This window comes from Ranitomeya variabilis, chromosome 4, assembly GCF_051348905.1.
Source record: "Ranitomeya variabilis isolate aRanVar5 chromosome 4, aRanVar5.hap1, whole genome shotgun sequence".
Taxonomy (NCBI): domain Eukaryota; kingdom Metazoa; phylum Chordata; class Amphibia; order Anura; family Dendrobatidae; genus Ranitomeya; species Ranitomeya variabilis.
In genome coordinates, this window is record NC_135235.1 from 635,258,158 (window position 1) to 635,274,382 (window position 16,225).

A 16,225-nucleotide genomic window follows, 5' to 3' on the forward strand; every position below is an offset into this window, starting at 1 on the left:
CCTTGTCCGCTGGACTTATTACCACCTCTTTATTACCTTGAAAGTTTGAATAGCTTTTCTTTCATTTAATGTTAGATTATATTTATATCTAGAGCATTTTTTGTTATTTAGCTTTTGTAGTTCATCTGTTACGTTTTTCTGAAAGGTCTCCATATGTTCGGAATATTCGTTTAAAGGATGGAAATTAGATTTATTCCATAAATTAGTATACACATAACTGTTACATGGCATCTGGTCTTGATTTATGCCAGCGCCATTTTTCAAAAAAATGTCTCTTAATGGTCACTTTCCTCATAAAAAGTTGAATGCCTCTGAAGGCTTCAAATTTATCAAACCTGCTTGCTGCAGCATATTTAATACCTTTATGTAGTAGAGAGATTTAATTAACGTCAGAAGTGTGTTTACTTAAGTTGTAAATAGTTTGTTCTATAGGGTTAGGGGTATTTATTTTCTTTCTCTTTTTGGTGAATTTCCCGCCTCTGCAGCCCTTCTTCCGTGTTTTTTTGTGCCTACTTGAAAGAAAGGATGCCTGATAGTAGCTTTAGTATGTGCTTATTGACCAGCTGGATTTTTTGTATGTTTTAAATTTTTCCCAGATGTTTCTTTATTGGAAGAAATAACTTCTATACCTTTATTTCCATCCCTGGATGTGTCAACATCATCTACTAACCAATGGACACGGTTATGGGTAGCTGTAGATGTAGACGGGAGATCCAGGGGGGACTGACAATAATTCCTCTGAGTGTTAAGTGGAGTTCTGGGTAAGCTACTACGTTCTAAATTATTCAGATGTACGTGGACACGGAGAAAGGGGGGGGGGGGAGTTGGATGTAAGGAAAACCTTTCCGAAGAAAAGCTTGATTTTCATAGACTTCCATCCACCTGATCAATAATTTCAAAAATAGGTTCTATTTGGCAGGTCTCCCTAAAAGCACACTCGGGAACAGCATCTCTGCCAAATTTTTAATTTTTTCTGTCAATAATTTCCAATTCTTTACTCTGAATTCTATTCCGTATACTAGTAGAGATTTTACTCATTTCTGGGTGATTTTTAAAGGGTCTGATAATATCAAATAATTTTGAGATTTTCTGTTTACTGTCAACTCATTTTTTTTCCTTTTTTCAATTACAAATTTCACTGCTTGTTTAGAAAAGGTTCTATACATAGTATTCCATCGAGACAATGTGCCAGAGTCTCCAATATCTCCTGAGAGGGCCTTATAAACCTCTCTGAAGCTGTAGAAGCTGTCAGTGTTGCACTGACTGAGAAACTTACTGATCATGCACTGCACATGATCAACAAGTTTCCTAGCTCTGGTGACCCAGATGTTGTCATAACGACATCCGCTGACCATGGCAACATCTGGACCCTGTGAAATGCCGCAGGATCTCTGATCCAAAGGCAGAGGGGCTGTCAGCTCTGTGCCGGCTTCTGGAATGTTGCGATCGTGTTTGATCGCAGTATTTCGGGGGTTAAAGGGTCGGGAGCGGTCTGTCACCGCTCCTGCCACCTAGTACCGAGTGTCAGCTGACACTCGGCAGCGATCGCTAGATGGAGAAGTCATAACAAATTATGTAGAAAAACAGAAAAGATCAACTAATGTCTATGATCAGGTTTATCTTGTCATCTCTACCAGATATAAAACATACACCGAATGGCCACATTACTAGAGACACCCATCTAGTAGTGCGTTGGGTCAACATTAGCCTTCAGAACTCTAGTAATTCATAACCTGTTTAGATTTTTCTGCAGAAATACTGGCCCATGCCAACAGGATAGGTTCTTATGGTTGTTCCAAATTAGTTGAAGGTGCTGAGATGCTCGGAACAAACAATTGTACCTCATCCCAGAGATAGAGGATAAGGTTCTGACAGTAGGCAGCTGGGCAGGGGAGAGTTACATAGGATTAGCCCTGCAGGTTGACAATGGAGAGTTACAGAGGTTCAGCCCTGCAGCTGGGCAGGGGGCAGAGTTACAGAGGGTCAGCCCTGCAGCTAGGCAGCGGAGAGTTACAGAGGGTCAGCCCTGCAGCTGGGCAGAGTTACAGAAGTTCAGAATGGCAGCTGGGTCAGGGAGAGTTACAGGGGGTCAGCCCTGCAGCTAGGCAGGGGAGAGTTACAGAGGGTCAGCCCTGCAGCTGGGCAGGGGGCAGAGTTAAAGAGGGTCAGCCATGCTGCTGGGCAGGTGAGAGTTGCAGAGGGTTAGACCTGCAGCTGGGCAGGTTAGAGTTACAGAGGGTCAGCCCTGGAGCTAGGCAGGGGAGAGTTATAGAGGGTCAGCCCTGCAGCTGGGCAGGGGAGAGTTACAGAGTGTAATTCCTGCAGCGGGGCAGGGGAGAGTTACAGAAGGTCAGCCCTGCAGCTGGGCAGGGGAGAGTTACACAGAGTCAGCTTTGTAATCTTCCATAGCTATATGTTATATCTGGGGGTTCTGTGTCATCTTATAGTATACAGTCACAAATGTTGACATCTACAGAATATAACATAACACAACACACACCTTGAGGAAACAGTTTCACTGGTGCCTGGGTTGCAATAAGACACCTACTTTTCCTGTTTCCTTGGTCATCACTGACACTGGAAGTGGTCTCCTGCCTCTATAGCTCATATGTACTAAGGAATGATGGCTGCATTCAGACATATTAGCTGAACACTAGTGCATTATTCAGCTGCAGTGTGTATAACTGCACCACATATTCTCAGAACTATTGTTCACATTTTCCTTGATACATTGATGGGATCAAAGATCACTGGATATTTCTTATTCATTACAGTATTCTCAGTATACTCGCCACATCATCGCTGTAAAAAAAACCTCATAAGGTCAGCAATTTCTGAATTTACTTGTGCTGTGACAGTGTTTGAAGTAATTCAGAATGTTGCTGAATGTTCTGAAAATATATCAGTCTAATAAGATTCAGATGAGAATGTGACAGTGTCTATGATCAATTGTCCGTTCAGTGTATAATACTGGTGGAGAAAACAAGACTGAACACAAGACCTTCACAGCCTTCTACTGCCATGGGTGTGTCAGGTGTGACAGACAGTCATTCTGGATCCGGCTGTAGGTTACTGCTTTTGGCTCTGTAAGCACATTCTGGATCTTGCATTTCTGCTGTGGAGTGATATCCTTCTCCCTCTAGGACCTAGTGGTGATCTCCACGTCTGCTGCTGATTAACACACCCTTGCTGGAGGCTTAAAAATCTTTAGTCACTTCAGCAAGGCACCAGTGATAGCTCTATTTACCTCTGTTGGAAGTACTACAAGTTGTCAAGTTTCTTCTTGGAGCATCTTGGAGGATTGCTGGGATGAGCTCTCTTGTGTCATCTCAAGTAAAGTGTATTCCATTATTTGACTTCCTGCTTTGTCTTTAGTTGTAATGGGGCTGACTAGTGCCCACCCCGTCTCCTCACTATCCAGGGGCAGTCAGGGATTAGGTTCCTGGTGGCGATAGGTGTGGAACCTATTTAGGGACTTAAGAGCAGACAGGATGTTGTCAGATCTGTCTAGGGGTCTCCATTCCCCCATTCCTAGTGTTTGAGCTCCCCTACCCTCTGTTGTGAATTCCGTTCTCGGGCTCCCTCCTGTGGTCATTAGTGGTATTGTGAGTTCTGTTCTTGGGCTCCCTCTGGTGGCTTTTAGCGATACGGCTGGTCTGTAGCTGGGTTCCAGCTGCCTCGTTTTCTACTATGCTGGCTCCTATTTAACTCCATCTGGACCTTTACTTGTTGCCTGCTGTCCTTGTATTCAGTACTGGTTCTGGTCTCTCTTGGACTTCCCTTGTGACCTGTCTCCTCCAGGAGAAGCTAAGTCTTGCTAGTTCATGTTTGCTCATTGTTTCCTTGAATATGTTTCTCAGTATATGATGAGTTCAGTCCAGCTTGCTTATATGTGATTTTCTCGCTTGCTGGAAGCTCTGGGGTGCAGAGTTGCTCCCCTCACATCGTGAGTCGGGGTGGGGGTTCTTGTATTCTCTGCGTGGATATTTTTGATAGCATTTTATACTGACCGCACAGATCCCTTACTATCCTCTGACTATTTAGTTATTAGCGGGCCTCATTTGCTAAAACCTGTTTTCAATTCTACGTTTGTGTTTTCCCCTTAATTCACCGTTATTATTTGTGGGGGGCTGTCTAAACTTTGGGGTAATTTCTCTGAGGCAAGTGAGGCTTTGCTTTCTCTCTAGGGGTAGCTAGTTTCTCAGGCTGTGAAGAGGCGTCTAGGATTTTAGGAACGCTCCACGGCTGCCTCTAGTGTGTGTTGATAGGATCAGGGTTGCGGTCAGTAAAGTTCCCACATCCCCGGAGCTTGTCCTAATTTCTGGTTTACTTATCAGGTCAGTTTTTGGTGATCCTTACCACCAGGATCATAACAACCCTCTTCCCGTTATTGCGCACCTAGCTTCTCCCTCACCTAGCGTGATATCTACACATCATAGGGAAGATCTCATGAAACCTTCATCTTCATCTACCTGATGATCCTGAGGAACATTGGGATCTTCTTGTTTACAGTCCCGTGGAAGAAGAGGATGGGGACATCTCTCTGGTGTTGTCCTCTTACTGGGTAGAACTGGAGGAAACACGTACAGGGACTGAATTCATTCTTTACATACAGATAATTATAGGCCATGTGTATTTAGTCCTGTCTATTACCTGGTGACGTGAGGGGCTGGGGAACCTCCATCATGATGTCCTTGTACAGATGTGTGTCCTTCTAAATACTCCCACTCCTCCATGGAGAAATAGACGATGACATCCTGACATCTTACACAAACCTGACACATACAATGATACCGTCATCCCCCCAATCAATCCATAGTGTTACTGTATAATGTCCCAGCATTCCCAGCAGTGCCACCTCTCCAGTCAGCAGCTCAATCATCTTGTAGGCGAGTTCTAGGAGCTTCTGGTCATTGATGTCCTCATGTATCAGAGGGTGAGGTGGAAGCCCCATGAGTGGGCTCATGGGTCTTCCCCATCCCTCAGACACAGGGGCCTGACAGCGCTCACTAAAGGTCTTCTTCACTACTGTGTTAACCTGGTTATGGAGAGACACATTAATAAACCTCACTACAGACATTTCCAGAGTCCTCACCTCCCCAGTTCTGTCCATCTGTTATTCCCATAGATAAGAATGATGTAATGTGACATCATCAGAATCTCTCACCTCTCCAGTAAGCCGGAAGAGGATCTCTAGGGTGAGGTGTAATATCCTCTCCGCCATCTTGTCCCTGTCCCTATCCATCCTTGTGGGGTCACTCAGGAGAATTCTCATATATAGAAGATCTTCACTGAGAGGATCCGATATTGTAGGGACCTGAATGGGGAGAAGATGACGATGTGACATCATAAAGAGAACTGTCCCAGATTTGGTTCTCTGCCCTGCAGTCTCGGGGGTCTGCTAAATGCCCCTCACTATCCTCATGTCCCCTCCGACATCTCCTGCCGGGGCAGAGATCAGTGGGAAATCTCTGTGGCCACAGGGGGCGCTAGAGGGGAAGAAACATTTGCCCAATGCTGAGCAGAGCTTCTCCCTCTCTCTACTCTGTAACTCTTTGGAGATCTGCTTCCAGCCAGGACCTGTGATGATGTCACAGTCATGTGATCAGTCACATGGGGGAGGAGCAGGATGGGGAGGAGCAGGATGGGGGCTTGTACGAAGTGGTAGGTTTTCTATGTAGGAAGAGGCGGCATGTAAGAGCTGAAGGGAGAAGTCTGCACTGGTGAGCGGTAATGGGGGAGCAGGGACTGTGTGATAGAGGGGACAGGACTCAGTCCTGGGGGGCACCGGGACTCTGCACATTAGGGTACAGCCGGCTCCACATGAGAAAGCCAAATCCTAGTGGAGAAAGTCGCAAGTTCCCATCACCCACTAGGTGATTAGGATATAGCCACAGCCACGAGGCTGAAGTTGGTTTCTTAATCGTTCAGTTTCTTATTCGGCAATTTTTTCTTTTCTGTTTTTTATAGGTTTAACAACCAAAAATAATCATCACAATAATAAAACACAATGCAGCGAGGTGCCCTGATGTGAATACGCTTAAAAACGGCTACAAAAACAATAAAACTGGCACAAAAATGGGCATCAAAGTGGGCACCAAAGAGCGCTGAAGAAAGGGTTAAATGCCTTTGGGCCACTGATCTTACACTGCTGACATATAGAACAAGGCGCCCCACATCCAAACCAGTTATTTCCAGCCTGGCCCAAATGGGTTCTGGGCACCAGAACTGGCATCAAAGTGGGCAAACAGCCCATTTTCACAGATTTGAATAAGTAACTGATGTTTTTAAGGGGATAAATGCCTTTGGGCCACTAATACGACACTTAAAATACACAGACAGTGATGCCCTGCATCAAACCCAGGTCTCTCCAGCCTGGCCCAAATGGGTTCTGGGCACCAGAACTGGCATCAAAGTGGGCAAACAGCCCATTTTCACAGATTTGAATAAGTAACTGATGTTTTTAAGGGGTTAAATGCCTTTGGGCCACTGATCTGACACGTAAAATACACAGAAAGTGATGCCCTGCATCAAACCCAGGTCTCTCCAGCCTGGCCCAAATGGGTTCTGGGCACCAGAACTGGCATCAAAGTGGGCAAACAGCCCATTTTCACAGATTTGAATAAGTAACTGATGTTTTTAAGGGGTTAAATGCCTTTGGGCCACTGATCTGACACCTAAAATACACAGAAAGTGATGCCCTGCATCAAACCCAGGTCTCTCAAGCCTGGCCCAAATGGGTTCTGGGCACCAGAACTGGCATCAAAGTGGGCAAACAGCCCATTTTCACAGATTTGAATAAGTAACTGATGTTTTTAAGGGGTTAAATGCCTTTGGGCCACTGATCTGACACTTAAAATACACAGGAAGTAATGCCCTGCATCAAACCCAGGTCCCTTCAGCCTGGCCCAAATGGGTTCTGGGCACAAGAACTGGCATCAAAGTGGGCAAACAGCCCATTTTCACAGATTTGAATAAGTAAGTTATGTTTTTAAGGGGTTAAATGCCTTTGGGCCACTGATACGACACTTAAAATACACAGAAAGTGATGCCCTGCATCAAACCAAGGTTCCTCCAGCCTGGCCCAAATGCGTTCTGAGCACCAGAATTGGCATCAAACTGGGCAAACAGCTCATTTTCGCAGATGTGAATAAGTAACTGATGTTTTTAAGGGGTTAAATGCCTTTGGGCCACTAATACGACACTTAAAATACACAGACAGTGATGCCCTGCAGCAAACCCAGGTCTCTCCAGCCTGGCCCAAATGGGTTCTGGGCACCAGAACTGGCATCAAAGTGGGCAAACAGCCCATTTTCACAGATTTGAATAAGTAAATGGTGTTTTTAAGGGGTTAAATTCCTTTGTGCCACTGATACCAGAGTGCATACATATAGAACAGGGAGCCCCACAATAAAACCAGGTCTCTTCAGCCTGGCCCAAATTAGTTCTGGGCATCAGAACTGGCATCAAACTGGGCAAACAGCCAATTTTAACAGATTTGAATAGGGACCTGCTGTTTTTAAGGGGTTAAATGGCTTTGGGCCACTGATCTGACACTTAAAATACACAAATAGCGATGCCCTGCATCAAACCCAGGTCCCTCCAGCCTAGCCCAAATGGGTTCTGGGCACCAGAATTAGCATCAAAGTGGGCAAATATAGTGGGTTGGTGTCGGGAATGCCTTGGTTACAGCATCAAAACCCTATTATTAACTGGGTTACTGAGGAAATTGTTCAATGGTCCTTATCTAAGTCCTTGAAGTGTGTATCTGTGTTGTCTGTCGGTCTGGAAGCTATTCCGGAGTATCTGAAGGTCTTTGAAGACGTGTTCTCTGAAAGCGAGGCTGAGGTTCTACCGCCACATCCATCTTTTAATTGTGCCATCAATTTAATCTGTCTTGTCCTGAGCAGCTGGCCATGAAGGAGTATATTGCCGAGAGTCTTCGTAAGGGGCATATCCGCCCTTATGTTTCTCCTATGGCAGCTGGCTTTTTCTTTGTAAAAAAAAAAGATGGTGGTTTGAGTCCTTGCCTCGACTTTCGGGAACTCAACAAAATCACTGTGAGAAACACTTACCCACTTCCTCTCATTCCTGACTTGTGTAACCAGTTGTCTGGGGCCAAATGATTTTCAAAGTTGGATTTGTGGGGAGCCTATAATTGGATAAGTGTTTGAGAGGGAGACGAGTGGAAGACGGCATTTCTCACGTGAGAAGTTCTTTTTGAGAATCTTTTTACGTCCTTCGGGCTAACAAACACCCCTGGCCATTTTTCTAAATTTTATTAATATTGTGTTTGCTGATCTGATCGGTCACTTTGCGATTATTTACCTTGACGACATCTTGGTTTACTCCCCTGACAGTGAAACCCATTTTCACTATTCGCGTACTGTCCTTCATAGACTCAGGGAAAAACTACTTTTTTCAAAATTTGAAATGTTAATTTTTTGTACAGGAGTTATCATTTTTGGGTTTGATTGTTTCCAATGAGGGGTTTCACATGGATCCCAAGAAGGTGCAGGCTATTAGTGATTGGGTTCAGCCCCGTGACTTGAAGGGTTTGTAACTAGTGATGAGTGAGTATACTCGTTACTTGGGTTTTCCCGAGCACACTCGGGTGATCTCCAAGTATTTATGTCTGATCAGAGATTAAGTTTTCCTTGCCGCAGCTGCATGATTTACAGCTACTAGACAGCTTGATTACATGTGGGGATTCCCTGGCAAACAGGCAACCCCCACATGTACTCAGGCTGGTTAGCAGCCATACATTATGCAGCTGCATCAACAAAAACTAAATCTCTGAGCAGTCACAAATACTCGGGAGACCACCCGAGCGTGCTCGGGAAAGCCCGAGCAACGAGTATACTCGCTCATCACTATTTGCAACGCTTCTTGGGGTTTGCAAACTACTATCGAAAGATCATCAAGTGTTTTTTGCAGGTAGTTAATAGTGATGAGCGAATATACTTGTTGCTCGGGAAATCTCCGAGTATTTGTGACTGCTCAGAGATTTAGTTTTTGTTGACGCAGCTGCATGATTTATGGCAATTATGGCACTTAGCCTCTCTCTTCCCACTGCCCTGTAGCGGTGGCAATGGGGTAATAGTTGGGTGGTTGATGTGACCTTTGAATTGTAAGGTCACATCAAGCCCGGCTTAGTAATGGAGAGGTGTCAATAAGACAGCTATCCATTACTAATCCTATAGTTGTTAGAGGTTCAATAAAGACACAGCCAGAATAAAGTCTTTTAATGAAATAAAACAATAAACACATTTTGCCATCTTTATTATTCAGCTAATCCATGAGACGCCCTCGATCTCCTGTAATGAATAAAAAAAACAAAACAACAATATACCTGTCCGTTGTTCTGTCCCACGCAGTAATCCATATCTGGGGAAAATACAGTTTGCAACCAGGACTGTGCTAAGATGCTACCAGCTCAGCTGCAAACTACTGGGGAATGAGGAGATGCTGCCAGCACAGCCTCAGTGACTAGCGGTGTAGTCACTGAGTCTACCCTCCCTGCTTGCCTGACCCGCGCTGAACTCTGGAGCGTGGGAAAATGCCAGTTCATTTTCCCACGCTGCAGAGTTCATTGCAGTTCAAGCCGGAAGGGAGTGCAGACTCAGTGACGTCAGCGCTAGTCTCTGAAGCTGCGCTGGCATCATCTCCTCATTCCCCAGTAGTTTGCAGCCATGGCGGTTGCATTTCAGCACCGCTCCTAGTTGCAAACTGTATTTTCCCCAGATATTGATTACTGCATGGGACAGAATGACTGACAGGTATGGTATATTGTTGGGTTTTTTTTGTTTTGTTTTTTTTTAATTACAGGAGAACAAGGGCGTTGTATGTATTAGCTGCATAATAAGGATGAAAAACTGTGTTTAGTGTTTTATTTCATTAAAAGACTTTATCCTGGCTGCGTCTTTATTGAACCTGTAACAACTATAGGATTAGCAATGGATAGGTGTCTTCTTGACACTTCTCCATTACTAAGCCGGGCTTGATGTGACCTTACAATATAAAGGCCACATCAACCCCCAAACTATTACCCCATATACCACCGATACAGGGCAGCGGGAAGAGAGAGGCTAAGTGCTGAAATTGGTGAATCTTAAAAATGCGACATTTCTGGGGAGGCTGAGAGCTAGTGTTTGTAGCCATGAGGGGTCAATATCCATGGCCCCTTCCTAGGCTATGAATATCAGCCCGCAGCTGTCTGCATAGCTTTTTCTGGAATTTAATTATAAGGGTACCCCATGTCATTTTTGGGGGGCCACCCTATTTTAATAGCCAGTAAAGACTAAAAATACAGCTGTGGGCTCATATTCATAGCCTGGGGAGATCCATGGGTATTAACCCCTTCTTAGGCTATAAACATTGGCCTCCAGTCGCTGGCTTTCCCTCTCTGGATTGGAAAATTATGCGGGAGCCCGCAACATTTTTTCCCCCCAAAATAATCTTTTATTAATTACATACATGTCCTCTAATTTGCACACACACTATACTAATTGTATTGATCACTGACATATACAGTACATATCTAACTATTCTGCATCTACTTAGTGTATGTAAACCATGTCTTCTATCCTGTCGGCTCCAGCAGTGATTTTAGAGAGGGTAACAAATGAATTACCGGCTATTCTTCTATGTATCTCTCTCTGCAATATAAAGACTATATATATATATACAGTGTGTATATATATCTATATCTATATCTATATCTATATATATATATCTATATCTAATATATAAAGCTGAATGTGTGTATGTATGTATGTATGTATGTATGTATGTCCGGGATTGGCATCTGAACCGTCGCAGCTACAGGCACAAAATTTTGCACAGTCACACGTCTGGACCCCGAGAGCGTCATAGGCTATGTTGTGAGGTGAAATTTTAACCCCGTGCTTTCCAATTCACCAAACAATTTTGCCCCTATCTACATAATGGGGAAAAAGTGAAAGGAAAAGTGTTGGAGGCGTCGCAGCTACAGGCACAAAATTTTGCACAGTCACACGTCTGGACCCTGAGAGCGTCAAAGCTATGTTGTGAGGAGAAATTTTAACCCCGCGCTTTCCAATTCACCAAACTATTTTGCCCCTATCTACATAATGGGGAAAAAATGAAAGGAAAAGTGTTGGAGGCAAATTAACAGCTGCCAGATGTGAACAAGGGGGACTTAAAGAATGACAGCGATGGCGCCAAAGAGTATATACTGTACAGTTGCTAAGGTGGGGCCCCAACATGGGATAATCACCACACCACCACGGGGATATGAACACACACACAAAATGCGCCACACACTACCACGTGCTCGAACACATATACCACCCTCAGCGCACATTTCACCACACATACACCAACCTCGCCACATAAAAGTAGAAACACAAAAGTCGCCGCTCAAAACTCGCCACGCGCAAAACTCTCCACATGCAAAACTCGCCACACGTGCAAAACTCACCTCATGGAAAACTCGCCACACGCAAAACTTGCACACGCAGAAAAATTGCCACATGCACAAAAGTTGCAACACATGCAAAAGTTGCCTCACACAAAACTTGCACATACTCAAAAGGCACCACACATAAAACTCACCATGCGCAAAACTTGCTGCACACAACTTGCTACACTAACCTGTCACATGCAACTCGACACACAAAAAGTTGCTACACGCATGTCGCCACACAAAACTCATCTCACAAAAGTCCCTACATGCATGTCGCCACACGCAACTCAACACACACAACTTGACACACGAAACTCGCCCTAAAACACACACAAGTCTGGTATTATCCTTCAAAAATAAAAATCTGATTAATAAGCAGACAAACTACAAGAGCAACAAATGTACCATATAGGAATCCGGCAGCTGTCAGTCACATGACCAGTCTATTATGTGTATGTGTGAGCTAATATATACTGCCAGGGGGTGGGCTTACTGTTGGCTGGGGATTTATCAGGCTGCCATTTTAGCTTACAAATACTGAGGTAAAAATACTGACCAAATAACGTGTGAACGAGGGCTAATACAGGAGGAGATGACATACAGATATATACTATATACAGGAGGAGATGACACACAGGTATATACTATTTACAGGGGAGATGACACACAGGTATATACTATATACAGGAGGAGATGACACACAGATATATACTATATACAGGAGAGATGACACACAGGTATATACTATATAGAGGAGGAGATGACATACAGGTACATACTACATACAGGAGGAGATGACATACAGGTATATACTATATACAGGAGGAGATGACACACAGGTATATACTATATACAGGAGCAGATTACCTACAGGTATATAGTATATACAGGAGGAGATGACATACAGGTATATGCTATGTATAGGAGGAGATGACATACAGGTATATACTATATACAGGTGGAGATGACACACAGATATATACTATATATAGGTGAGATGACACACAGGTATATACTATATACAGGAGATTACATACAGGTATATCTAATATATAAAGCTGAATGTGTGTATGTATGTATGTGTGTATGTCCGGGATTGGCATCTGCACCGTCGCAGCTACAGCCACAAAATTTTGCACAGTCACACGTCTGGACCCCGAGAGCGTCATAGGCTATGTTGTGAGGTGAAATTTTAACCCCGCGCGTTCCAATTGACCAAACAATTTTGCCCCTATCTACATAATGGGGAAAAAGTGAAGGGAAAAGTGTTGGAGGAAAATTGACAGCTGCCAGATGTGAACAATGAGGACTTAAAGAATGAGAGCGATGGCGCCAAAGAGTATATACCGTACAGTTGCTAAGGTGGGGCCCCGACATGGGATACTCGCCACACACGGGGATATGAGCACAAACACAAAATGCGCCACACACTACCACGTGCTTGAACACATATACGACCCTCAGCACACATTTCACCACACACACACCAACCTCACCACATAAAAGTCGAAACACAAAAGTCACCACTCAAAACTCGCAACGCGCAAAACTCGCTACATGCAAAACTCGCCATATGCAAATCTCACCTCATGGAAAACTCGCCACACGTGCAAAACTCACCTCATGGAAAACTCACCTCATGCAAAACTTGCACACACAGAAAAATTGCCACATGTACAAAAGTTGCACCACATGCAAAAGTTGCCTCACACAAAACTTGCACATACTCAAAACGCACCACACATAAAACTCGCCACGCGCAAAACTCGCCATGCACAAATCTTGCTGCACACAACTTGCTACACTAACCTGTCACATGCAACTCGACACACAAAATGTTGCTACACGCATGTCGCCACACAAAACTCATCTCACAAAAGTCGCTACATGCATGTCGCCACACCCAACTCAACACACACAACTTGACACATGAAACTCGCCCTAAAACACACACAAGTCTGGTATTATCCTTCAAAAATAAAAATCTGATTAATAAGCAAACTACAAGAGCAACAAATGTACCATATAGGAAATACGGCAGCTGTCAGTCACATGACCTGTCTATTATGTGTATGTGTGAGCTAATATATACTGCCAGGGGGGAGGGCTTCCTGTTGGCTGGGGATTTATCAGGCTGCCAATAGCAACCAATCACAGCTCAGCTTCTATTTTGCTACAGTTAATTAACCTGAGCTCTGATTGGTTAATATAGGCAACAAAGACATTCTCAGTATAACAAAGCTAATATATGTTGTGAAATTCTTCTATTAGCTTAGTTTTTGCCTTTTAATAATTACATTTCTTTCTATTTGTATTGTGGTTTTTGTGTGCAGAATAAATTTTTGTTAACACATTCTATTTTGCTAACAGCAGTCATTAACCCGGGGCGAAGCCGGGTAGTACAGCTAATATATATATATATATATATATATATATGAGACTCCAGTACAAAACCCTAACCATGACGTACAAAGCCATCCACAACCTGTCTCCTCCTTACATCTGTGACCTCATCTCCCGGTACTTTCCTACACGCAACCTCCGATCCTCACAAGATCTCCTTCTCTACTCCCCTCTTATCTCCTCTTCCCACAATCGTATACAAGATTTCTCTCGCGTATCGCCCCTACTCTGGAACTCTCTACCGCAACATATCAGACTCTCACCTACCATCGAAACCTTCAAAAAGAACCTGAAGACCCACCTCTTCCGACAAGCCTACAACCTGCAGTAACCACCGATCGACCAAACCGCTGCATGACCAGCTCTATCCTCACCTACTGTATCCTCACCCATCCCTTGTAGATTGTGAGCCTTCACGGGCAGGGTCCTCTCTCCTACTGTACCAGTTATTACTTGTATTGTTCAAGATTATTGTACTTGTTTTTATTATGTATACCCCTCCTCACTTGTAAAGCGCCATGGAATAAATGGCGCTATAACAATAAATAATAATAATAATAATAATAATAATATATATATATATATATATAACCATATGCAAGAAGAAAGAGAAGGCACTCACCGATCTAAATTTCCCAACTTTATTTCATCTTAATTTTAAAAAAATTCCATGGCCGGTGGGAGTGAGGAACGGAGTTCTTGTGAGCAGGGATAGACGACGGCCGTTTGTGCTTGCACTTCCACGGGTCAGTATTTTTTTAACATGAAGATGAAATAAAGTTGGGAATTTTAGATCGGTGAGTGCCTTCTCTTTCTTCTTGCATATGGTCATGGATTTTCGTGTATTTTCAGAAGAGCACCTATGTCCTATGATCTTGATGCATGGCTGATGCTAGGACTATTATTCATTAATACCTGAACCTGAAATTTTTGGATAACCTCGTTTCACAGACAGTGCCGTTCGTTTTTGGTCTTCTTGGCGTATATATATATATATATATATATATATATATAATATATACACACACCCACTAGCTATTGAACCTGTTCTACGCCCGGGTGGTGAACATTTATATTGGTATATGGTCTCCATCCTGGTATGCGCCTCTTCCATCCTGCCCCCCATTCTGTAATGTGCTGCTCCCATCCTGCGCCCCCATTCTGTAATGTGCTGCTCCCATCCTGCGCCCCCATTCTGTCATATGCTACTCCCATCCTGTGCCCCCATTCTGTCATGTGCTACTCCCATCCTGCGCCCCCATTCTGTCATGTGCTGCAACCATTCTGCGCCCCCATTCTGTCATGTGCTGCTCCCACCCTGTGCCCCCATTCTGTCATGTGCTGCTCCCATCCTGCGCCCCATTCTGTAATGTGCTGCACCCATTCTGCGCCCCCATTCTGTCATGTGCTGCTCCCATCGTTGATGGCCCCCATAAGATGCTCCATAGCATAATATGCCCCGTATGCTGCTGCTGCGATTTAAAAAAAGAAAATGACAGACTCACCTCTCGTCACTGGGCGCCGAGTGCCTAAGCAGGCGAGAACACCAGCGCACTATGGGGGTCAGGTGCTGGAGTCGCCGCTGGCTAAGGCCCCCGGTGTAACAGCGTGTCCCTCCCCCGGCCTGTGTCCCTGGACTGCTATGTAATCAGGCTTGAGTCAACAACCAGAAGGGGGAGCTTTCCCTCATGGAGGGATGGATCCCAGGACACAGAACAATAGACTCATGTGTTGGCTGATTCAATTGTGTGGTGGCTTGCGAAGGGCTGGGATCGTATGCTGAGGCGAGATCCTGGTGCCCGTGTGTGGAGGGTTAAAAGCTGCCACGTGGAATGGTGGTGTGTCCCTCATCTGTTGGATCCAGTAAACCCATCCCAGGATTATTTTTCTTTTCCCTGGCTTCGGATTGCCAGGTGGCGCCCCCGGATCTGCTCCCTTTGTGTGGACTCATTGTAGACTAATTACGGACGCTGCAGAATTACTTTGATTTGTGTTGTCCCAGTTCCCTGTTCTGATAAATTTATTGGATTGATTACTGGCGTGGTGTCTCTTCCTGCTCTGTCGCATGCCCCGTCACACCCGGCACTTGCGATATTCACCTGTCCCTGTTCCACCGCCGCGCGCCACTCTGTCATCCGTGTCCTCTGGCTGTGACTGTTGAGGCAGGGGGCACGCACTGACCACGTCATCGCGCCCTATGACCTGAACGTCACAGCCAGAGGAGCGGAAGACCCGGCGGTGGAACGGGGACAGGTGAATATAGCATGGCTCACCCTCCCCTGTTATGGATCCCAATGGCTAGGGGATCGCACTGGACAAGCGAAAATAACTCAAATAACAGACGAGCTCTAGGGTGATGGAACCTGGGCTGACCGC

The 16,225-nt window shown here is 44.7% G+C and overlaps 1 protein-coding gene across 2 annotated transcripts in view; it reads left to right on the forward strand.

The window, feature by feature from the left end:
• Positions 1-16,225, forward strand: part of LOC143767238 (uncharacterized) — a 388,340-nt gene that overhangs the window by 268,603 nt on the left and 103,512 nt on the right. Inside the window, exon 1 of one of the 2 annotated variants that reach the window (XM_077255426.1) lies at positions 5,636-5,723. The exons of the other annotated variant lie outside the window; for it this stretch is intronic. The gene's annotated coding sequence lies outside the window, so the exon portion shown is untranslated. Of the gene's footprint in view, positions 1-5,635; positions 5,724-16,225 lie in introns of those variants that run through there. 2 annotated transcript variants of the gene reach the window in all.